This window comes from Budorcas taxicolor, chromosome 9 (assembly GCF_023091745.1).
Source record: "Budorcas taxicolor isolate Tak-1 chromosome 9, Takin1.1, whole genome shotgun sequence".
In the NCBI taxonomy this organism is placed as follows: Eukaryota; Metazoa; Chordata; class Mammalia; order Artiodactyla; family Bovidae; genus Budorcas; species Budorcas taxicolor.
In genome coordinates this window covers 37,358,588-37,384,529 of record NC_068918.1, presented here as the reverse complement: position 1 = coordinate 37,384,529, position 25,942 = coordinate 37,358,588, and positions in this window count along the sequence as shown.

The window sequence follows — 25,942 nt, the reverse complement described above, 5'->3', positions numbered from 1 at the left end:
TTCTATATGAATTTTATGATGGGTTTTTCTATTTCTGAAAAAAAAAGTCATTGGGATTTTGATAGCAATTGCACTGAAACTGTAAACCTGCTTGTATACCTGCCTTCAGTCACTACTACTGAAGGCAGTACTGACAGCTTAAAAATATTCTCTCATTCCGTCAACATGAGATGTGCTCCCATTTATTTACATCTTTAATTTCTTTTAACAATGCTTGGTAGTTTTCATTTCACCTCATTGGTAATCCTAATGCCAAAGTATTTTACCCTGTTTTAATGCTGCTGCTACTGCTAAGTTGCTTCAATCGTGTCTGACTCTTTGTGATCCCATGGACCGCAGCCTACCAGGCTCCTCCATCCATGGGATTCTCCAGGCAAGAGTACTGAAATGGGTTGCCATTTCCTGCTCCAAATTTAATGCTAGGATAAATAAATAGAATTTTTTAAATTTCCGTTTTCATATTGTTCTGTTGATCTATATAAGGGCAACTGATTTGCATGTTGACTTTATATACTATATCTTTCTGTGAGTTTAACGGAGAAGGAAATGGCAATCCACTCTAGTATTCTTGCCTAGAGAATCCTTCTCTGATGGGAAATTTGCTTATACTTTTACTGAGGATCCCTTATATGTGACAAGTCACTTCTCTCCTGCTACTTTCAAGATCCTCTCATTATTTTGTCTTTCGAAAGTCTGATTATAATGTGTCTTGTATGAGTCTCTGGGTTCATCTTACTTGCGGTTCACTGACCTTCTTGGATGCTTACATTCATCTCTTTCAACAAATTTGGGAAGTCCTCAGTTATTGTTCCAATATTTCCTCGGTCCCTCCCCCTGTATCTTCTTCTTCTAGGACTCCCACAATGTGTATTATTGTTCCATTTGATGGTATTCCGAAGGTCCCTTGCTCAGTTGCTAAATTGTTTTTGACTCTTTGCCTCCCCATGGACTGTAGCAAACCAGACTCCTCTGTCCTCCACTACCTCCAGGGGTTTTCTCAACTTCATGTTCCACTGAATCACTGGAACTAACCATCTCATCCTCTGTCACCCCCTTCTCCTGCCTTCAGTCTTTCCCAGCATCAGGGTCTTTTCCAGCGAGTCAGCTCTTGCCATCAGGTAGCCAAAGTATTGGAACTTCAGCTTCAGCATCAATTCTTCCAGTGAATATTCAGGGTAGATTTCCTTTAGGATTGACTTTTTGGATCTCCTTGCTGTCCAAGGGACTCTCAAGAGTCTTCTCCAGCACCACAATTTGAAAGCATGAATTCTTCAACACTCAGCCTTCTTTATGGTTCAACTTTCACATCCGTACATGACTACTGGAAAAACCAAAATTTTGACTGCATGGACCTTTGTTAGTAAAGTAAGATATCTATGCTTTTTAATATGCTGTCTAGGTTTCTCATAACTTTACCTCTAAGGAGCAAAAATCTTTTAATTTCATGGCTGAAGTTACCATCCACAGTGATTTTGGAGTCCAAGAAAACAAAGTCTGTCACTATTTCCACTTTTCCCTCATCTGTTTGCCATGAAGTGAAGGGACCAGATGCCATGATCTTAGCTTTTTGAATGTTGAGTTTCAAGCCAGCCTTTTCACTCTTTTCTTTCACCATCAATGGGTTCTTTAGTTCCTCTTCACTTTCTACCATTAGAGTGGTATAATCTGCTTATGAGGTTGTTGATATTTCTCCTGGCAATCTTGATTCCAGCTTACGTACATTCAGTTCAGTTCAGTTCAGTTGCTCAGTCGTGTCCAACTCTTTACAACCCCATGAATCGCAGCACACCAGGCCTCCCTGTCCATCACCAACTCCCGGAGTTGACTCAGACTCACGTCCATCGAGTCAGTGATGCCATCCAGCCATCTCATCCTCTGTCGTCCCCTTCTCCTCCTGCCCCCAATCCCTCCCAGCATCAGAGTCTTTTCCAATGAGTCAACTCTTCGCATGAGGTGGTCAAAGTATTGGAGTTTCAGCTTTAGCATCATTCCTTCCAAAGAAATCCCAGGACTGATCTCCTTCAGAATGGACTGGTTGGATCTCCTTGCAGTCCAAGGGACTCTCAAGAGTCTTCTCCAACACCACAGTTCAAAAGCATCAATTCTTCAGTGCTCAGCCTTCTTCACAGTCCAACTCTCACATCCATACATGACCACAGGAAAAACCATAGCCTTGACTGGATGGACCTTAGTCAGCAAAGTAATATCTCTGCTTCTGAATATGCTGTCTAGGTTGGTCATAACTTTTCTGCCAAGGAGTAAGTATCTTTTAATTTCATGGCTGCAGTCACCATCTGCAGTGATATATACATTAGGCTTTCTTCAATACTATTTTTTCTGCTCCTCAATCATTTTTATTTTCCTATTTTCAAGTTTGAAGATTTTTTTTCGTTCCGTCTACTCAAACCTGGCTTTGAAATCTCTAGTGATCTTTTTACTTCATCTCAGTTATTGTAACTTCAGCTCCAGAATTTTATTCTTTTTTTTAGGTTTTCTATCTCTCTACTGTTATTTCCATTTTATTCCCATATAGTTCTCTTCACTTTTTTCATATCTTCCTTTAGTTATTTGAATATCTTTAAAACAATTGTTTTTAAAACTTCATAGATCTACCATTAGGTCTTTTCAGCAATAGTTTGTTGATTTTGTTTCCTTTGAATAGATTTGACTTTCTTGTTTCTGTGAATGCCTTTTGATATATATTTTTACTGAAAACTAGACATCTGAACCTAACAATATGGTGAAGACCAGATTCACCCTATTCCCCAGGATTTGCTGTTTTTGTCATAGTTTCTTTGTTTGTTTGGGTTTTTTTGATTGTTATAGAAGATTGTCTCTGTGTCAAAGATAAGCCTAAAGTATAAATTTAAGGTTTTCTTAGGTCTTTTTTTTGAGCTGGCAACTTCCCCTTGGTATGTGCTGTCACTTAATTTTACTTATAATTGCTTTGGCATGGTTGCCTTTGAATGTCTGATTTTTTAATGTTTGCCTCTCCAATGGGGAAAAAGGGGAAAATAAGTGGAGAAAAGAGTCTCAGGCCTTGAAATCCCTCTGGAAGTCACTTCAGCCAGATAAGGAGGGGCTTGCAACATTGTGAGGAGCTACAAAACAAATGGCTGCTTGCCTCTTTGTCTGCATGTCTGTGGTCAAAGCATCAACTGGCGATACACACAGATTCCTGATATTTGAAGGACAACATCCATTTTTTCCCCAACTTGACTCCCTCAAACTCCTAGAACACACATGCACAGCTGCCTATCATGGGGCTAGGGTGGGAAAATGGGCTGCGTGAAGAGGTGATTGATCAAAATTAACAGCAATTTACTGTCCAACACTATACCTGAAGGTTGTAAACCTTAAGCAGACCCTACTGTCCCACAGTAGTTACATAAGACAGATGCTGGCAGCGCCACTGTCATCTAGCAGAGGACAGATTCCTGATACCTCCTTCTCTACCATCATAGAATCACTCTTGATTCTATACATATTAAATATTTCGTACATATTAAAATATTTTATTATTATTTCATGTAAGTGTGAATCATATTACACTTGGTTAAATATAGTGTCCATGAACTTGCAACAAAGTTTGTCAGTTCACTTCTTTGCTGGAAGCATGACTCCAGAGGGCTTTCTTTTTTTTTTTTTTTAAAGTATTATTTGTTGTTCAGTCACTCAGTTGTGTCTGACTCTTTGTGACCCCATGGACTGCAGCACACCAGGCTTTCCTGTCCTTCACTATCTCCCAGAGTTTGCTCAAACTCAAGTCCATTGACTCAATGATGCCATCTAACAATCTTATTCTGTTACCAACTTCTCCTCCTTCTTTCAGTCTTTCCAACCATCAGTCTTTTCCAAAGAGTCAGTTCTTTGCATCAAGTAGTCAAAGAACTGGAGCTTCTGTTTCATCATCAATCCTTCCAATGAATATTCAGGGATGATTAGCTTTAGGATTGATTGGTTGGATCTCCCTGCTGTTCAAGAGACACACAAGAGTCTTCTCCAGCACAACAGTTTGAAGGCATCAATTCTTCAGTGCTCAATATTTTATATGGTTCAACTCTCACATGCATATACGACTACTGGAGAAACCATAGCTTTGACTATATAGACCTTTGTTGGCAAAGTGATGTCTCTGCTTTTTAATATGCTGTCTAGGTTTGTCTTAGCTTTTTTCCAAGGAGCTAGTGTCTTTTAATTTCATGGCTGCAGTCACCATCCACAGTGATTTTGGAGCCCAAGAAAATAAAAATCTGTCATTGTACACATTGTTTCACCATCTATTGGCCATAAAGTGATGGGACTGGATGTCGTGATCTTAGTATTTTGAAAGTCATCAAGAGGCTCTTTAGTTCCTCTTCCCTTTTTTGCCATTAGGGTGGTGTCATCTGCATATCTCAGGTTATTATATTTCTCCCAGCAATCTTGATTCCAGCTTGTGCTTCATCCAGCCCAGCATTTCACATGATGTACTCTGAATATAAGTTAAATAAGCAGGGTGACAATTTTCAGCCTTGATGTACTCCTTTCCCAATTTTGAATCAGTCCATTTTTCCATGTCCAGTTCTAACTGTTGCTTCTTGACTTGCATACAGGTTTCTCAGGAGACAGGTAAGGTGTTCTGATATTCCTATCTCATTAAGAATTTCCCTCTGTTGTTTAGCCAATGAAGCAGAAATAGATGCTTTTTTTCTGGAATTCCCTTGCTTTTTCTATGATCCAGCAGATGTTGGCAATTTGATCTCTTGTTCCTTTGCCTTTTCTAAATCCAGATTGTACATCTGGAAGTTCTTGACTCACATACAAGTGATGCCCAGCTTGAAGGATTTTGAGCATTCCTTGCTAGCATATGAAATGAGCACAATTGTGTGGTATTTTGAACATTCTTTGACATTGCCCTTCTTTGGGATTGGAATGAAAACTGATCTTTTCATGTCCTGTGGCCACTGTTGAGTTTTCCAAATTTAGCACTTTAACAGCATCATCTTTCAGGATTTGAAATAGTTCAGCTGAAATTCCATCACCTCCACTAGCTTTGTTAGTAGTAATGGTTCTTAAGTCCCACTTGGCTTCACACTCCAGGACGTCTGGCTCTAAGTTACATCATTGTGGCTACCTGGGTCATTAAGTCCCTTTTTGTACAGTTCTGTGTATTCTTGCCACCTCTTTATAATATCTTATGCTTCTGTTAGGTCCATACCTTTTCTTTCCTTTATTGTGCCCATCTTTGCTTGAAATGTTCCCTTGGTATCTCTAATTATCTTGAAGCCATCTCTAGTCTTTCCAATTCTATTGCTTTCCTCTATTTTATTTTATTTTTGCATTGTTCATTTAAGAGACTTTTTAAATATTATATCAACAGGAAAATCATTCATGCAAACATGAAATAACTTAGTCAGAAAAATACCTATGATAATAACAAGATACTCCACCAGCTGTTACTTCATTTTACCAGTTTTTAAATAATAAAGTTTATATTTTAGAACCTAAAAGAAGCAATGCTTGATCTGTGAATACTTTAGAATGATGTAGATAGGAATTTATATGTATATATTTACTGTACAGTTGCACATCAAGTTGATGCACATAGTATAATATGTGGTCCTTTTGTGAAGCCTAGAACTCAGAGGATTGTTTTTTTTGTTTGTTTGTTTGTTTTCCTTTTGGACTATTCTGAGTAATTGCAAGTGCTTTCATATGGAAAAAACAGGGCAAAGCTATTTTTCTGTTGGCTTTTGGCTGTATTTGTGCACTAAATCTTTATTCTAAAAAATTAAATGAAATTTTAATTTTTAAAGTGAGAATTTTCATTTATACTACATTAAAACCTTAATGAGAAAAATTTTTTTAAAAGAGCAATGGATCCATCAGTCCAGATTTGACTTCCTGCTTCTTATCAAAGATCCTTGCCCCTTAGAAATTAAAGTCTGAAAGAGTTTAAAATCAAATGTATATAACAGGTTGAATGTAAGTCGTTTATTTGATAATAAATTATTTATTTTACCTTATGTTTCTGGATTTTCAAAGAAAAACCTGATCATCACAGAAAATTTGATAACAAAAAACTATTAAAGTTACAGAAAATTCTCTTCAGTACCACCACTCTTAACGTCTTGACACAGAAAACAGTCACCTTTGGTCATAGTACTAACATTTAAATGTAGTTTCTTTGCCCTTATTCTATTGCATTTTTTCTTTTTGCATTGTGGAGATGTTGCTTTATTTTACTCTGCTTTAAGGTTTGTTTGATACTGTATCATTATAACTTCAAGATCTTTTAAACTCCTCTGGAAAGTCCTCATTAATGGCTAAGTAGCACTCCTTATATGAGTATACAAGGTTTAAAATAAATAAAAAAGAATCTAACTTTTTAACATTTTAATAGTAATAAAATAGCAAGCATCTGTTAAAATTATTAACTTGGATCTAAATGTACTAATGAGAAAAATTCTGTAAGATTCTCAAATGAATAATATGTAAGATGATGCATTTGTGATTAAAGAATACATACAAGTGCATATGGAATGTGCATGCTAATATAAAGGCAAAGGAAAGGAAGGATCCACTGCAAATGCTAAGAGGATTTCCCTCATGAATAGAAGAGAAAATTTACTAGCAAAATGTATTATTATATTCAATTGAAAAAAAATTTAAGTATTTTAAAATAAAAGTACGTGTTCATGTTAAAAAATACTTAGGAAATATAAAAGGTTATGAAAATAACTCATTCCCAGAACTCAAAGAATCACTGCTATTTTTTAATTTATTTTTTAATTGAAAGATAAATGCTTTATAGAATTATGTTGGTCTCTGTCCAACATTAACGTGAATCAGCCATAGGTATCCATATGTCCTCTCCCTCTTGAACCTTCCTCCCACCTCCTTCCCCATCCTACCCTTCTAGGTTATTACAGAGCCCAGGTTTGAGTCTCTTGAGTCATACAGAAAATTCCCACTGGCAATCTATTTTACATATAGTAAAGTAAGTTTTCATGTTACTCTCTCCATACATCCCACCCTCTCCTTTCTCCTCCCACCCCATTGTCCATAAGTATGCTTAGGTTGCTCAGTCAGTAAACCATGTTAGACTCTGCAACTCCGTGGACTATAGCCCACCAGGCTCCTCTGTGCATAGGATTTTCCAGGCAAGAATACTGAGTGGGAGCTATTTCCTCCTGCAGGGGATCTTTCCAACTCAGAGACTGAACCTGCATCTCCTGCATTGGTAGGTGGATTCTCTACCATTGAGCCACCTGGGAAACCCAACTATTCTTATATGTAAACTTTTAAATATAAGGTTTTATATACATATTGCATGTCATTTCTTATAAAAATTATATCATAAACCCTACATTTATCACTTCCATCTATGTATATTTCTATATTAATCAATTTTATAGCTGAATGAAATCTACTTAAATTTTCCCTCTTTATGGTTACTTTGTTTTTTTGCCTTCTAAACAGTGATGTAGCACCATATACTTATACCAACAACTTTGCATTTGTGTACAGTCATTACCTATTATGAAAGTAATCTGTCTACCAGAATTTCTCTTAAAATGGTTTACATTACTTAGCTCCCATAAGGATAACTTCCTTTTACCTGCTGTTTTTCTCTGGAGATCCAGCTTAATTTGATTTCAGTCAGTAAAGTGTTTATTAGTTTTTTGTTTAGTTTTTTTGTCTTTTAACATATGTATTGCAAATAAAAATTCTTATTCAAAGTGGCTGGAATAGAGCTAATTTCCAAGGACTTCATTTTTAAGGCATCGTGTTTCATACTTTGCATAGGCTTTTTGAGTTTCCCTTTCTAATTATCATAAAATAATCTTAACTATAGGAAAATAATTTATTTCAGAATTCAGATTCATATGTTAGCTAACTGAAGGCCTGAAAATATTTTAGCATGATAAACACATAGATTAAAAGATAGCTCTTCTAAATAAAGAATGAGAAATACAGGTGGAGATTTAAAGTATAAAAATATGTCCTCTATCATATATTGTGAGCTTTGTCCTTTTGAGCAGATACAACAAGGATTAGAAAAACTTTAAAGTTCTTTCTAACATTCTATCATTTTATGATCAATATGCTTGTCTTTCAGTGTTTTTAAAACACACCCCCTGGGATATGCTTGTCTATTTATGTTAGAGATGGTATGATCTTGATATATTTATCTGTGTACAGGCATAATGTTTCATTTATCAGGAATGACAGGAAATAAACTTTGTGAACTAAATCATTAAAGCAACATTTTCAGGTCAGTACTTTTAATCCCTTTATGCACAGATATGTTTCTTCAGTTTTGTTACAAATTTTCTGTTGAAATTTTTCCATGTATATTAATTACCATGCATTGATGAAAGAACTTAATCTCATTAGGAACAATTTTTGCACTGTGGTAAATTATGGAAACTTAGTTTGGGGGGTTTCAGAGCTATTTGTCTCTTTAATATCTGACCCCACATTAATATAATAAAATATATTAATTAAATCATATGTAAGCTACATTTATTTATAAGAACTCATCCAATTTTCCAACATTTGTTTTATCCAGTTCCTCTGTTGATTTCTGTCACTTTTCCCTGGTGATTTATTGCTGGTAAATCTGCTTCTCAAGTTTATGTAAAATAATCTGGGTAATGGCACTAAGGTCCTCTGCTGTTTGTTTGCTGCTCAGGTATTATTTTCATTTATCTTTTGCTTTATTCTATATTTTAAAGTTTGATGTTACTGGGCAAAAGGAGATTTTAAAGTGTTCTTGAGGTTCCTCTGAAAAAAATGTCTCCCCAACGTTTTCAATTATGAATCTTTTTATGATGGTATTCTAAAAGCAAAGCTGTATTATCGACACAATTATAAGAAATTCCACCATATACTATGGTGGATGTACAAGAGAAAGGAGACAATTACAAGATCCCTTGTCATCTTGTGGCTTCCCTGGTAGCTCAGCTGGTAAAGAATATTCCTGCAAAGCAGGAGGCCCAAGTTTGATTCCTGAGTCAGGAAGATCCCCTGGAGAAGGAAATGGCAACCCATTCCAGTATTCTTTCCTAGACAATTCCATGCACAGAGCCTAGTGGGCTACAGTCCATGGGGTCGCAAAGAGTCAGACCCGACTGAGTGGCTAACACACTGGTAACTCAGTTGGTAAAGAATCCACCTGCAATGCGGGAGACCTGGGTTCAATCCCTGGGTTGAAAAGATCCCCTGGAGAAGGGAAAGGCTACCCACTCCAGTAGTCAGGCCTGGAGAGTTCCATGGGCTGTATAGTCCATGGGGTCGCAAAGGATCAGACACAACTGAGACTTTCACTTCACTTCACTTTGCCATCTTATCAATTCAAAAACATACTCGCAAATTCCACCCCCCCATCTCCAATTACAATGATCATTTTCTTTCTACTTAATCATTCCCTTGCACATATAAGAATTTTGTCATTCTACCATCTAAAAAAATTTTAATCCATATTTCTCCATCACCACTTTCCTATTTCTTAGTCTGTCTTCAAGCAAAAAGCATCAAAATTCTCTGTACTCAATGTTTCCCATTTTTTGTCTTATTCTTCGCTCATTTGGTCTGGCTTTTGGCCTCTACCTCTCCACTAAAACTATAACTTGTTAAGTTGTTCAATGATTTCCACATTGCAAATTCCTATGGTCAGTCTCAATCTTCATTCTACTCTGCATAGCATCAGCATTTGACACATTTAACCTCTCCTTCCCTCCATATACACTTTCTGAATTTGGATTCAAAAACATTTCCCTCATTGTTCCTTGCCAGTCTCTTTGCTTGTACTTTTATCACAAATCTCTTAGTTTTGGAATGCTGCAGGACTAAGATTATCATCCACACTTATACCACTATAAGTGGAATAGTATGCCATTTGTTAGCTATGCCATTTATTCTCCTGGTCTTAGATACTATTTCTATGAGGATGACTCCTCAATTCACAAATATAGTCCAGATATGGCTCCTAATTCTAGAATTGCAAATTCAACTGTCTATTCAACAAATCCTTTTAAAAGTCTAATTAACATGTCAAACCTCATCTATTCAAAACTAAACTTTTGCTTGTCCTTAAAACCTACCTCCTCCAGCCCTCCCAACCTGAGTTGACTGCGATGCCAACCATCAAATTCCAAAGGCCGGAAACTGTAGAGTCATCATTGACTCCTACACTCCACAGCCAATCTGTCATGGAACTATATTTGTTTTTGTGTTATTCTTCTTTCAAAAGACACAGAAAGAAAGTTTGTAATAAGAAGAAAAGTTAAAGATTAAAACTAATTTTTTAAAAATGATAAAGGTGTAAAGTCTTAGACTGGTTAAAAAAAGAAAGAGAAAGAAAGTGAGAGAAAACCCAAATTACCAACACAGAAATGGATTGGTACATATTCTATAGATGTTTAAATAAGAAAGACATTAGGCATGATTCTATGCCAAAATATTAGAAACTTTTTAAAAGGACAGATTATTTAGAAAAACATATCTTACTAAAACTAACAAGAAAAAACTAAAAAAAAAAAGCAAACAAACAACCTATCAAGAACCTTTCCACAAAGAAATCTTCAAGCACAGTTGACTCTGCCAGTGAATGCTTCTAAACAGTTGTTAGAAAATCTATTTTACACATATTACAATAAAAAGGAAAGAAATAATATCTACCAACTCTTTGTTTTCTTTCTGAGGCTAGCATTTTGAAGCCCAAATCTTTACAGATATCACAAAAAAAGGAAGTAAGCTAATCTCTCTCATAATCATTTCAAAAAAATTTTATAAGCTAAATCTAGTGATATCACTGGTTTATTTGAATTTCATATTGATGTTCTAGCTACTGCTATTAGTCAAGAAAAACACCTAGCTATAAGGATAGGAAAGGAAGAGAGAAATATACCATTCTTCACAGAAAACACAATCATGTCTATGAACAAACCAGTAGAAATAATTTTACAAAGACACTTGATTATAATGTCAATATAAAAAGTGTTTCTACATATCAATAAAAATAACACATTTTATAAAGATTCTATGTATAAAGGTCTCAAAAAATCAGATATCTAGGGAAAATTTTAATAAAGAGATGCAAGATCTGAAATTAAAAATTACAAAATTGGGAGAAATTAAAGAGGACCTAAATAGATAGGCACAAATCATAATAACTCAATACTCTAAAGATACCTTTCAAATCAGTTTTTAGGTTCAATGCAATTTACCAAAAATGCAAGCAATTTTCCTATGGAAACTTAGAGGCTAATTATAAAACTTATATAGAGATACGCAAAGGGCAAAGTTCAGGAGATCTTCAAAAAGAGGAAAAAAAAAAAAAAAGCTGAATGGCAAAATACCAGAAAAACATCAAGTATAATTATAAGTTAAAACTTAAGCTGCTGCTGCTAAGTCTCTTCAGTCATGTTTGACTCTGTGTGACCCCATAGATGGCAGCCCACCAGACTTCCCTGTCCCTGGGATTCTCCAGGCAAGAACACTGGAGTGGGTTGCCATTTCCTTCTCCAATGCGTAAAAGTGAAAAGTGAAAGAGAAGTCTTGTGTCCAACTCTTAGCGACCCCCTGGACTGCAGCCTATCAGGCTCCTCCATCCATGGGATTTTCCAGGCAAGAGTACTGGCGTGGGTTGCCGTTGCCCTCTCCTAAATCTTAAGACAGTGAGGTATTTGTGTTCATATAAACAAATGGACCAATGAACCAGAACAGAGAACCAAGAAATAGACTCACAAATATTATCTGATTCATGACAAAGATGCCAAAGAATAATATTCTCAAACAAATGGTATTGTATCAGTTAGATCAGTTTGAAAAAATAAACTTGATCTTTACTTCAGTCCAGAAGCAGAAATAAATTCCAAGTAGAGCATTAAGCAAATGTGGCTGTTAAAATAACACATATGTTAGAAGACAACATAGTATAATATTTTTGTGATCTTGAAGTAAGCAGAGATGTCTTAAGTAGAGTATAAGAAGGCACTAACTATAATCAAACATCTTAAAAACTAAGAACTTCTCCATTACAGCGTTACTTACAATGTCGAAAACATGGGAACAATTTAAGTATCTGTCAGTAGATGAATGGATAAAGAAAATGCAGTATATACACACAATGGAATACTATTCAGGCTTAAAAAGAAGGAAATTCTGCCATCTGTGATATCATGGTAAGCCTGGAGGGCATTATGCTAAGTGAAATTAAGTCAGACAAAGACAAATACCTTATGATTTCACTTTTATACGGAATCCAAGAGATAAACCTCATTGAAACAGAATGGACTGGTGGTTGCCAGAGGCAGAGACTAGAGTCAGGAGGGAAGGGGAATGGATGTAGGTAAGAAGGGGAATATATTTTACTTATGAGATGAATAACTTCTAGAGATCTAACGTACAGCATGGTGACTAGAGTTAACAATACTGCATTATATACTTAAAAGTTGCTTTAAAGTTCCCACCATACACACACACAAAAATGGTTACTGAAGTGATGGAGGTGTCAATTAAACTTATTGTGGTAATCATTTTATAATATATATGGATACCCAACTTGTTAAATACCTCCAACTTACGCATGTTATACATCAATTTTATCTCAGTGAAGCTGGTGGGGAAAAAAGAAACTAACACAGATTCTGACACTCAGGAAGTACATAATAAAACATATTAAGAACTTCCCTTAAAATTATAGCATTTAAACAGTGTAAAGGCAAGCCACAGAATAGGAGATGTTTACAATAAATATAACACAGTGGACTCTGCATTAGTTTTCTGTTATACTTTACCATAGTACTTTACCAAAAAGCTAACAGTTTAAACAACACAACTACTATCTTACAGTTCTATAAATCAGGATTAGGATATGGCTTTCACTGGGCTAAAATCAAGGTATTAGTGACTTGATACCTTGGCTGTTTTTCTTTCTAGACAGTCCAAGGGAGGATCTATTTTCTTGCTCATTGGAGTGGCGGTCATAGAATTAAGGTCCCTGTTTCCTTGCCTGGCTGTCAGATATAGAGCTGGGCCCAGTTTTGTAAACTTGACACATTCCTTGACTCAAGGCCCCCTTCTTCCAACTTCAATGCCAGCATTGATGGGTCAGGTCCTTCTATCATGTCCCTCTGATCCTCTCTTCTGCTTTCCTCTTGTACTTTGAACGACCCATGATTAGACTGGCCTCACCCAGATCACCCAGGTTCAGTTCAGTTCAGTCACTCAGACATGTCTGACTTTTTGCACCCCCATGGACTGCAGCACATCAGGCTTCCCTGTCTATCACCAACTCCTGGAGCTTGTTCAAACTCAAGTCATTTGAGTCGGTGATGCCATCCCACCATCTCAGCTTCTGTTGTCCACTTCTCCTCCTGCCTTCAATCTTTCCCAACCAAATTCAGGGTATTTTTCAAGGAGTCAGTTCTTGGTATCAGGTGGCCAAAGTAATGGAGTTTCAGCTTCAGCATTAGTCCTTCCAGTGAATATTCAGGATTGATTTCCTTTAGGATTGACTGGTTGGATCTCCTTGCAGTCCAAGGGACTCTCAAGAGTCTTCTCCAACACCACAGTTCAAAAGAGTCAGTTCTTCAGCACTCAACTTTATAGTCTAACTCCCACATCCATACATGACCACTGGAAAAACCATAGCTCTGACTAGATAGACTTTTGTCAACAAAGTAATGTCTCTGCTTTTTAGCATGCTGTCTAGGTTGGTCATAGCTTTCCTTCCAAGGAGCAAGTGTCTTTTAATTTCATGGCTGCAATCACCATCTGCACGGATTTTGGAGCTCAAAATAATAAAGTCTGTCACTGTTTCCACCATTTCCCCATCTATTTGCTGTGAAGTGATGGGACCAGATGTCATGATCTTAGTTTTCTGAATGTTCAGTTTTAAGCCAGCTTTTTCACTCTCCTCTTTCACTTTCATCAAGAGACTCTTCAGCTCTTCTTCACTTTGTGCCATAAGGGCAGTGTCATCTGCATATCTGAGGTTATTAATATTTCTCCCAGCAATCTTGATTCCAGCTTGTGCTTCATCCAGCCTGGCATTTTTCATGATATATTTCGCATATAAGTTAAATAAGCAGGGTGACAATACACAGCCTTGACATACTACTTTCCCTATTTGGAACCAGTCTGTTGTTCCATGTCCAGTTGTTACTGTTGCTTCTTGACCTGTATACAGATTTCTCAGGAGGCAGGTCAGGTGGTCTGGTATTCCCATCTTTTGAAGAATTTTCCACAGGTTGTTGTGATCCACATAGTCAAAGGCTTTGGCATAGTCAATAAAGCAGAAGTAAATTTTTTTTTTCTGGAACTCTCTTGCTTTTTTGATGATCCAACAGATGCTGGCAATTTGATCTCTGGTTTCTCTGCATTTTCTAAATCCAGCTTGAATATCTGGAAGTCCATGGTTCACGTACTGTTGAAGCCTCGCTTGGAGAACTTTGAGAATTACGTTGCTAGCATGTGAGTTGAATACAATTGTGCATAGTTTGAACATTCTTTGCCATTGCCTTTCTTTGGGATTGGAATGAAAACTGACCTTTTCCAGTCCTCTGGCCAATGGTGTGTTTTCCAAATTTGCTCTCATACTGAGTGCAGCACTTTCACAGCATCATCTTTTAGGATTTGAAATAGCTCAACTGGAATTCCATCACCTCCACTAGCTTTGTTCATAGTGATACTTCCAAAGGCCCACTTGACTTCACATTCCAGAATGTCTGGCTCCAGGTGAGTGATCATCCCATCGTAGTTATCTGGGTCATGAAGATCTTTTTTTGTATAGTTCTTTTGTGAATTCTTTCTACCTCTTTTAATATCTTCTGCTTCAGTTAGGTGCATACCATTTCTGTCCTTTATTGCACCCACCTTTGCATGAAATGTTCCCCTGGTATCTCTAATTTTCTTGAAAAGATCTCTAGTCTTTCCCATTCTATTATTCAGAACAGAATCTATTATTCAGAATTCTCCAGGTCAGAGTACTGGTGTGAGTAGCCTTTCCCTTCTCCTGGGGAATTTCCCAACCCAGGGATTGAACCCAGGTCTCCCGCATTGCAGGAGGATTCTTTACCACCTGAGCCACAAAGGAAGTCCCATCATCCAGGCTCCTCTTTTCAAACTCATTAACCAAATTTGAAGGTCCCTTTTGCCAGGAGAGGTAACATATTCACAGGCACCATGGATCTGAATGTGGGCACTCCTGAAGACCATTAATCGGCCTCCCACATATACAAATACAATATAAAGTAACTTTCATAAATCAATATGGAGAAAGACAAGCCAGTAGGAAAAAATGGACAAAAAAGATCTAAATGGTACTTTACAAAAGAAGATATCTAAGTAAATATTAAGCTTATGAAACATCTTCAAATTTCTAGCCAACAAGGAAATGACAATCACAATGGAATTCTTCTCCTCATGCTCCAGAATGTTCTATAATGTGAAGTAAATACAGTTCTAGTATTGTTGAGGATATGCAACAATTAGAAATCAATTCTTACTAATAGACATGGAAATTGGTAAAATCACTTTGGCAAACTCCTTGGCAGTATCCACTAAATTTGAACAAAAGCACATTCTATGACCCAGTAATTTCAGTATTAAGTGTGTGTGAAATTTTAAAATGCCTATATGCACTCATTGGAAGAAATAGAAAAATTTTCATAAGAAGCATGATTCATAATAGTCAGAAGTGGGAACAAATTGAATGTTTATCAAGTGGAGAATGTATAATAAACTATAGCATCATAGAATAGTAATCAGTAATGAGAATGTAGGAATTGCAAATACAATTCACAAATGTAATATTAAAGTATACCAGGTATAGAGTACAAAACTTTTTTTTTTTTTTTTTAACCACAAAGTTAATCAGGTTTTAGAAGTCAGGGCAGACATTTCCTTGGTAGGAAGCAGTGACTGGGAGATGGCAGATGGGAAGGGTTAGGTATTAATAATATGTTTCCTGATCTGAATGATGATTAAATTGGTGAACCAGGTTTGTGAAAATTCAGGAATTTATGCTCTTACAATTTGTGCATTTTCTGTACTTATTATACATCAAAAACCTTATCACTTCTTTGCCTAAAATTCTTCAATAGCTCCACATATTTTAATAGTAAAATCCTAAAGCCCTATAATGGATTAATGCCCTATATACTCGCCCTCTATTATCTTTTTTTTTTATTAATTGAGGTATAATTGATTTACAATATTAGTTTCAAGTGTACAGTACAGTGACACAATATTTTTATAGAATACCCTCCATTTAAAATTATTATAAATATTGGCAACCCTGTGTTATACAATATATCTTTGTAATTTATTTTATACATAGTAGTTTGTATCTCTTAATCCTCTTCCCCATTTTGCTCCTACTCTCCGCACTGGTAACCACTAGTTTGGTCTCTATATTTTTGAGTCTGTTTCTGTTTTGCAATACGCATTCATTTTATTTTTTAGATTCCACATACATGATAACATATGGTATTTGTCTTTCTGAGTTATTTCACTAAGCATAGTACCACATTTTTATAAATGACAGAATTTCCTTTTTTATGGTTGACTAATATCTTACTGTGTAAATATACCTAATCCTCTTTATCCATTCATCTGTTAATGGACACTCAGCAGCATTATTTATAATATTTAAAATATGGAGGCAGCCTATGAACATTTGGTCTTTTCAAATTCATGTTTTAATTTTCTTCAGCTGTATACCCAGCAGTGGAATTGTTAGATCATATGGTAGCTCTATTTTTAGTTTTTTGAGGAGCCTCCATATTGCTTTCCACTTTCCTCCATATTGTGGCTGTACTAATTCATATTCCAACCCTACAATGTACAAGGATTCCCTTTCCTCAACATACTCTCCAACATCTATTTTTGTGGTCTTTTTGATGATAGCCATTCTGACAGGTGTGAAGTAATATCTCATTATGGTTTTTGAATTGCATTTCTTTGATGATTAGCATATTGAGCATCTCTTCATTTGCCTATTTGCCTATATGTCTTCTTTGCAAAAATGTCTATTCAGATATTCTGTCCATTATTTTAATAGGGTTGAATTTTTTTTTTTTTTTATGTTGAGTTGTATGAGCTGTTTATATATTTTGGACATTAGTTTCTTAGTTATATCATTTGAAAATATTTCCTCTGGGTCTAGTGCCAGCACGTTGGTATGTGGAGTCAGGTCCTGAGCCCTCAAGTTGGCAACGCTGTGTCCAGGGGCAGGTCCAAGGCCTCTTTAGGTGGCCTGCCAGCTAGTAGGTGAAACTGTGTCTCCCCACTCTACCTCAACTATTTGCTTTGCCTGAGGAGGTCCAGTACTGGTGCCAACAGGCTGGTGGGTGGGGCTGGGTTCCAAGGCTAACAGTCTAGAGAGAGGATTCTAAAATAGTGCTTGAAAGCACCAGTGCTCATCAGAAAGAATGAGTTCCCAAAAGTTGCTGATGCTGGTGTCCACATCCTAAAGGTGAGTTCCAGCTTCCTCCTTGCCTCTCCAGGAGACTCTCTGAGATCAGAAAATTACTGCTCTCCTTTCAAATTACTTGTAGCTCAGTCAGTAAAGAATCTGCCTGCAATGAAGCAGACCTGGGTTCGAGCTCTGGGTTGGGAAGATCCCCTGGATAAGGGAATGGCAATCTACTTCAGTATTCTTGCCTGGAGAATCCCATGGACAGAGGAGCCTGGCAGCCCCCCAGTCCATGGGGTCACAAAGAGTAGGACAAGACTGAGCAATTAACACTTTCAAATTACTGCTTCTGCCCTGAGTCCCAAAGCACATGAAATTCTGTGTGCACTCTGTGAGAGTGGAGTCTCTACTTTCAAGAGCCATCTAGGCCTCCCAAAAGAAAGCCCTGTTGGTCTTCATAGCCAAATACTGTGGGATTCATCTTCCTGGTGCAAGATCCCTGGGCTAAGAAGCTTGATGTGGGGCTTAAAGCCCTTATTCCTTGGTAAGAGCATTTGCATTTGTGATTATTCTCCTATTTGTGGGTTACTCACCACTACAGTGACCCACAAATAGGACAATAATTACAAATGCAAGTGTTCTTACACTCACCACTACAGTGGAGAAGGCAATGGCACCCCACTCCAGTGCTCTTGCCTGGAGAATCTCATGGACAGAGGAACCTGGTGGGCTGCAGTCCATGGGGTCGCAAAGAGTTGGACACGACTGAGAGACTTCATTTTCACTTTTCACTTTCATGCATTGGAGAAGGAAATGGCAACCCACTCCAGTATTCTTGCCTGGAGAATCCCAGGGATGGGGGAGCCTGGGTGGGCTGCCGTCTATGGGGTCACACAGAGTCGGACACGACTGAAGCGACTTAGCAGCAGCAGCACCACCACTACAGTATGGGTCTTTACTATACCTTGACTCCACCCCTCTTACCTATCACTCTTGTAAAAGTTCATTTCTGATATCTGCCAGTCTTTCTAATGGGGGCTCTGTAAACAGTTGTGATTTGGTGTGGCTGGTGAGCGCAGGTGAGCTCAGGGTCTTCCTAATCTACCATCTTGCAGTCTGGCTTCCTTCTCATTACCTTTCTGGTCTCATTTCTTACTATTTCCCTAGCTTAACCTGTTCCAGCTGTGCTGGCCTTCTTGCTCTTTCATGTCATTTCCTCTCCCACCTGAGAGTTTCATTTATATCTTTTCAGTCTTCATGGAATTCTCTGCTTATATATCTAGCTCCCTATCTTGCTGAAGTCCTTCAAATCTTTGCTCAAATCTCATTCTCTCCAGAAGGCCTACCATTACCACTTGCACCCTCAACACAAGCATAAAAACTGACTGTCCTGATGTTTTTTACACTGTCCTATTTCCATGGCCTTATCTTCATATATATATATATATATATATATATATATATATATATATATATATAAATATATATAACTTATTAAGTCTTTTGTTTAATGTCTCTCTACTCACTTTAGAGTTAAGTGCCATTTCCACAAAAACAGAGATCTTGTATCCCAAGGACATTGTGCCCAATATAAGTTGGATGAATAAGTGAATGCATTAATCAAATAGCTCAGTCTGAGATGTAGTCCTCTGTTTAGTGCTTGGTGGATCTCTCAGAGACAAACAATAAAGTTTACCTCTAAATATTGTCCACAGCTAACTGTCTACTAAAGGACACATACTAGAATTCCTAACTGGATCATTTCTACCATTTAGTAAGGAACAAGTTGCCCAACAGTTTGGTATATGCTTGTAAGCAAAGAATAATCTAGGTGTCTCATTGCACAAAAGGATTAATATAGAAGCCCTGCGGGCTATCTTTAGAAGGGCCTGCCTTCAAGGTTGTTCCTTGACTGACATCTGGGAACTTGAACTTCAGGAGTATTTCCACGATTCTCTAGCTGATTGGTTTATGTATCTAGATTCTGCAAACAATGTAGATTTTGTTAATTGCTTGCTTTCCTGCTTGGAGTCCTTAATGTGGGTACACGCTAAGCAGAGGGTACTACAATCTCCCAAAATCCTGGGTGCCAAGTCTCTAATGAGCTTTCCTATACATAACATTCTATATGTGCTATCACAGTCCAATGCTGGAGGAATTAAGCAGGTCTGGTGTGACACAACAGAGAGAGGAGTCTTCAAGACTTGAGACCAGTTTCCTCCGATTTGTCTTATGTTCATTTTCCCTTTGCTAACTTTTCCCTTATCCTTTTTTGTAATAAATCTAAGCCATGTACATGACTATATGCTGAGTCCTCTGCATCTTTCCTGTATATCACCAAACCTGAGGAGGTTCTTGGAGACCCTTGACACACTCATCATACACAAATAAGATAGTAGAAAATGTATAGCACAATCTTCTCACTTTACACAGTAGCTCAGAAAACAAATGGAAAGGAATGCAGATACTGTGACTTATTCATTAAGAAGATGGTACAGTAACTAGGGCAGAACCTGTCTATTGCAGATATAAAGAATGTATACATGGTGTGAAGGTCCCAGTCCCAACACCTTTAAAAATAAAAAATAAGGAATGATTTTTATGAAGCTGAACAGATAATATCTGAGCTGCTTCTGATAATCTATAGCAAGTGCCCTCAGAGACCAGGAATATGCCATGCATAGTGAAGTCAGTCTGGAAGGAACTGAGGCAATGTGGAGTACCACTGTCCAGACCACATAAGACAGCAGCTGTCCAGGGGTGACTGATTGTAACCATGCAGAATTTGAAGGCTGATACTGCTACAAATTTGAATTCAAGTCAGAAAATCATATTTTAAGTAAAGGCCTCCAAAATTTAGTATGGCAACTAAATATTTCTAAAAGGCCAAAGCATACCCTATGTAGTCTACCTGTTCAGAATCCTGTCTGGCATATATGAATTTATAAAGCTATGTTGGTTTCTACCAAACATCAAGATGAATCAGCCATAGGTCTACCCATGGCCAATCCACTTGAAGAAGCCAACACAATACTATAAAGCAATTATCCTTCAATTAAAAATAAATAAATTAAAAGAATTATAAATATATATATTTAATTTATATCTTAAGCTTCAAACAAAAAGAGAAATATAAATCAAACTGCAATAAACCTGGAATCATTAGACAAAATAATCTTAGCTCTTGCTTGGTGGCAATTTGCTTTCAGGGAACAGAATTAGAGAAGTTCATGAACAACAGCAAATGACATCAAAGATGGATATCATTAGAGTTATTTGAATAAATTAACAGAGCCAAAGTGTCTATTATTTCATCCTCTAGAATGGAAAACTTTATTTTTCACAGATACCAAAATGATAATGTCTTTTTTTTTTAAGTCCAAAATACAAACATAAAAGTGACCACACCCTCCACAGAAGAGCTGATCTGTTATTAATCCAACTCACTTCATCCCCAGGATGAACAGTTCCAAAATTACCACTTGGCTCAAAATCCAGTCTCACCAGGACTGTGAAAATGAACACAACCAGTTTGAAGTCCTCAGGCACTTACACAATAGATTTAAGACAATCACTTCGACCTCTTGTCTTACTATTTGCCTTTTCTCTGAGTTATTGATTTGCTCTCCAGATCAATCCAAGAGAAATATGCCTTTGTAGAAATGTTTATTATCTTTTCAGTGGGTTCCTAGGAGAAGTTTGAATTCTCTAAGCTGGACTGCTGGTCCAAGCATGATTCAATCTTATCCATATTGAATGTGATGTGACTTTAAATGGACCATTTATCTGCTTGCCCAGAAATATCTGAGTTGGAGGTAGAAAAGTAACATATTCAGAAGTAAAAATGTTCATGTTATTATCCCAAATACAAATGTTGATGATAACTATTCTGGGCAGCTTATTTTGCTCTCCCTATTTTCAAGGTTGTAGCTCAATGACAGATCTCTCCTTACTAAAAATAAACCATTTGTCTTTCATAAAATTGACTAAATATGTCCCAGATATGTGTGAGACTATATTGCTCAAAGAATAAAATCTCTAAGAGTTGATTTATTCAGTTCTAGAGAAAACTAAAAATGCTCAAATGATTTATCTTATGTGTATGTCTGTGTATATATATATATTCAATATATTCTTCTTAATATATATTCTAATTTGAGAATAGGAGACATTTGTTTCATTACAAATAGCAATGTAAAGTATAATTTTTTTTTTAGTATTAAGTTTTTTATTTTTTTAATTTTAAAATCTTTAATTCTTACATGTGTTCCCAAACATGAACCCCCCTCCCACCTCCCTCCCCATAACATCTCTGTGGGTCATCCCCATGCACCAGCCCCAAGCATGCTGTATCCTGCGTCAGAGATAGACTGGCGATTCGATTCTTACATGATAGTATACATGATAGAATGCCATTCTCCCATATCATCCCACCCTCTCCCTCTCCCTCTGAGTCCAAAAGTCCGTTATACACAGCTACGTCTTTTTTCCTGTCTTGCATACAGGGTCGTCATTGCCATCTTTCTAAATTCCATATATATGTGTTAGTATACTGTATTGGTGTTTTTCTTTCTGGCTTACTTCACTCTGTATAATCGGCTCCAGTTTCATCCATCTCATCAGAACTGATTCAAATGAATTCTTTTTAACGGCTGAGTAATACTCCATTGTGTATATGTACCACAGCTTTCCTATCCATTCATCTGCTGATGGACATCTAGGTTGTTTCCATGTCCTGGCTATTATAAACAGTGCTGCGAGGAACATTGGGGTACATGTGTCTCTTTCAATTCTGGTTTCCTTGGTGTGTATGCCCAGCAGTGGGATTGCTGGGTCATAAGGGAGTTCTATTTGCAATTTTTTAAGGAATCTCCACACTGTTCTCCATAGTGGCTGTACTAGTTTGCATTCCCACCAACAGTGTAGGAGGGTTCCCTTTTCTCCACACCCTCTCCAGCATTTATTGCTTGCAGATTTTTGGATCACAGCCATTCTGACTGGTGTGAAGTGGTACCTCATTGTGGTTTTGATTTGCATTTCTCTGATAATGAGTGATGTTGAGCATCTTTTCATGTGTTTGTTAGCCATCTGTATGTCTTCTTTGGAGAAATGTCTATTTAGTTCTTTGGCCCATTTTTTGATTGGGTCGTTTATTTTTCTGGAATTGAGCTGCATAAGTTGCTTGTATATTTTTGAGATTAGTTGTTTGTCAGTTGCTTCATTTGCTATTATTTTCTCCCATTCAGAAGGCTGTCTTTTCACCTTGCTTATATTTTCCTTTGTTGTGCAGAAGCTTTTAATTTTAATTAGATCCCATTTGTTTATTTTTGCTTTTATTTCCAGAATTCTGGGAGGTGGATCATAGAGGATCCTGCTGGGATTTATGTCGGAGAGTGTTTTGCCTATGTTCTCCTCTAGGAGTTTTATAGTTTCTGGTCTTACATTTAGATCTTTAATCCATTTTGAGTTTATTTTTGTGTGCGGTGTTAGAAAGTGATCTAGTTTCATTCTTTTACAAGTGGTTGACCAGTTTTCCCAGCACCACTTGTTAAAGAGATTGTCTTTACTCCATTGTATATTCTTGCCTCCTTTGTCAAAGATAAGGTGTCCATATGTGTGTGGATTTATGTGTCCCTATTTTAAAACACAAATATCTCAGAAAGGTCATAAATTAAGTGCCTCACATCATTATATGAGGCTTCCCATGTGGTTCAGCAGTAAAGAATCTGCCTGCAGTGCAGAAGACCTGGGTTCAATCCCTGGGTCAGAAAGATCCCCTGGAGAAGTGCATGGCAACCCACTCCAGTATTCTTGCCTGGAGAATCCCACAGACAGAGAAACCTGGCAGGCTACAGTCTATGGGGTCACAAAGAGTTGGACGCGACTGAAGTGACTTTGCACACATGCACACCTCTATATAAACAGTGTGATCATTTTGCTTTTCTCTTCAAAAGAGGCCCTAAAAGCATTCTCTGATCTTTAGCCGCTCCTAGGAGGGTGATGGGGGCATGGGGAGGAGTTTGAAAAAACAGCTGAAAACAAACTTTACCTATTTCTTATATTCACCATCCTCACAACAGTGAAAACTCTGCCCTAAATTTAAATTATTGTTTATCAAATTTTCATTTGGATTATCTTAATGATAATGAAATTTTACTAATATTATATTTTTACTAACATAAATATAGCACCATTAAATTTTAAATATGATATTTGTTTTGTGCTATAAATAACTTCTATTTTTTGACTAAAGTAGTGCTGAAGGATTTTGTATAGGTCTCAGATGGAATAAGAATTGTGATGTTGCTGATCTCAGCACTTGCCTGGACTTAAACAGCACTGGCGAATCAGAGATGAAACTCAAGCTGTCCACTGCTTAGTGACTAGTGACCATATGGTACTAGATCTTCTCATTATCTACTTCAATTCCCTGCTTTTATAGTTTAATATTAGAACCTAAGTAGGGTTATAGAAGGAAACCAACAAAGTTCATTCTAAAAATTCCAACACCTGACATTAACATGACATTGTAAATCAATTATGCTTCAATTTAAAAGGAAAGTAGTAAATAATAGAAAATGCTTTAAAAGATTTTTCCAACTTTAGAATAGTTACTGGGCTATTTGCACCTATTCATAAATTATAACTTTGCCCGTGTAGCAAATAGTCTTTCAATCCAAGCCACACCCATGCAAGTTACTTGCCTGGAACACTAGTCATGTACATACTCTTCAGCCTACCCTGGAACTAATGGGGAATACCATATTGGGCTATGTCTCAGAAAGATGCTTGGCAGGTCCAGACACTAAACATGCATTGCCAAGCACTTCAGAGACATGAAGAAATAGTGGAGCCCCTTATCACCCACATGAAAAGATCAGACTATATGGCTCGCCTCTCAGTCTTTTAGCACAAAGACAGTATTCAAACTACTGACAACTTGCCCTGTATTCTAGTCTACTGATTAGCGCCTATTTCCCTTTTCATTCCCACTACCTTGCTACACAGAGGCTAGACTTTTTTTTCCATGCTCTGCCTCATTTTCCCCAGGATGCCTCAATGGGCTTGATGCTTCCATTATTACTTTGTATACCCCTTACTTTACCCAACACCCCTCCTCCCAGATATAACAGACACCTTTAGATGTCTATTTCAGTCTAATTTGAGTTTTCCATGCTCCCATCCAAACCTGATATATAATTTTTACTTCATTAATTCCAGTTCCCATCACTGACCTCTTTCCTGTGCAAATCTGCTTACCCCTCAACTAAGCACTTTTTCTCCCAGCATGTTACCCAGCTGCCAATGTTTCAAACCCTTCTGTAAGTTTATGTCACACTTCCCACTCAATCCCCCTTCTACTTAAAAATTCCTGACTTCCACTGCTAATTCCCCGCCTGCTCCTGCTTCTGCTACACCATGAGAAGCAGTTATTTCAAAGTGCTTTTCATAGCAGCCTTTATGGTCTATCTTTTTAAGGAAAAAAAAAAAAAAAAACACTGCACTGCCCTTCCTTTTACCTTTCATTGAACTCTACCAGGCCCAGTGAAAAGTTTAGTAAAGTTTGTGCTCGGAAGGTATTATGTTCTGCCAGAACTAGCCATCATTTTTCTGACAAACTGGTTTTTAGAGCTCATCAAGGCAACTAAATTGGTCTGTGCATTTCAGATTCATGCCTCCCCACCCCCTCACCATATTTCATGATCAGTGTGGTTCTGTTTGATTGTTCCTCACCCATCTCTGGCCCTCCTTCACTTTGGTCATCTCCATTTACACCTGTACTGGTAACTTACCCCATTTGATATTTCACCTTCTGCAAATATTTCCACGTCTGTGAGAAGTTTGGAGCAAGCAGCACAGGAGAAACGGGCGGGGAAAGGGTCAGCTGCCAATGAAACAGACCATGTAGAAAGGCAGATAAAAAGAGAGAAGCTAATGGCAAATCACCAACTTGTTATTCATGAGTATATCTGAACGTATCACTTAGATCATGTAAATAGTGTCCTTCTGCATAAATGAGAGTTCTCATGTAAATTATCTATAGACCTATAACCTCAAACTTCTGAGCGAAACACTTCAGGGTCACTTAGACATACTGCTAATGCTTAAAAATAAAAAGAACCATCAAACAAAATAACTCTGAAAAAAAATACTGTATGACTTGGGGAACTGTACGCACATATGTGAGCTTCCCTTGTGGCTCAACAGTAAAGAATCCACCTGCTAATACAGGAGTTGTGGGTTTGATCCCTGGGTTGGGAAGATCCCCTGGAGAAGGAAATGGCAACCCACTCCAGTATTCTTGCCTGGGGAATCCCATGGACAGAGGAGCCTGGTGGGCAACAGTCCATGGGCTTACAGAAGAGTCAGACAAGACTTAGTGGCTAAGCAACAGCAACACAACATGCACATAGGAAGAGGAAGTTTAGGTCAATAATATCACCACAAACAAAGAGCAATACCTCTTAGGTCAAGGGAAGTAAGGTTTACTGCTTTAGTAGAATGTTCTTTCCAATGTGTATGACAAAACAA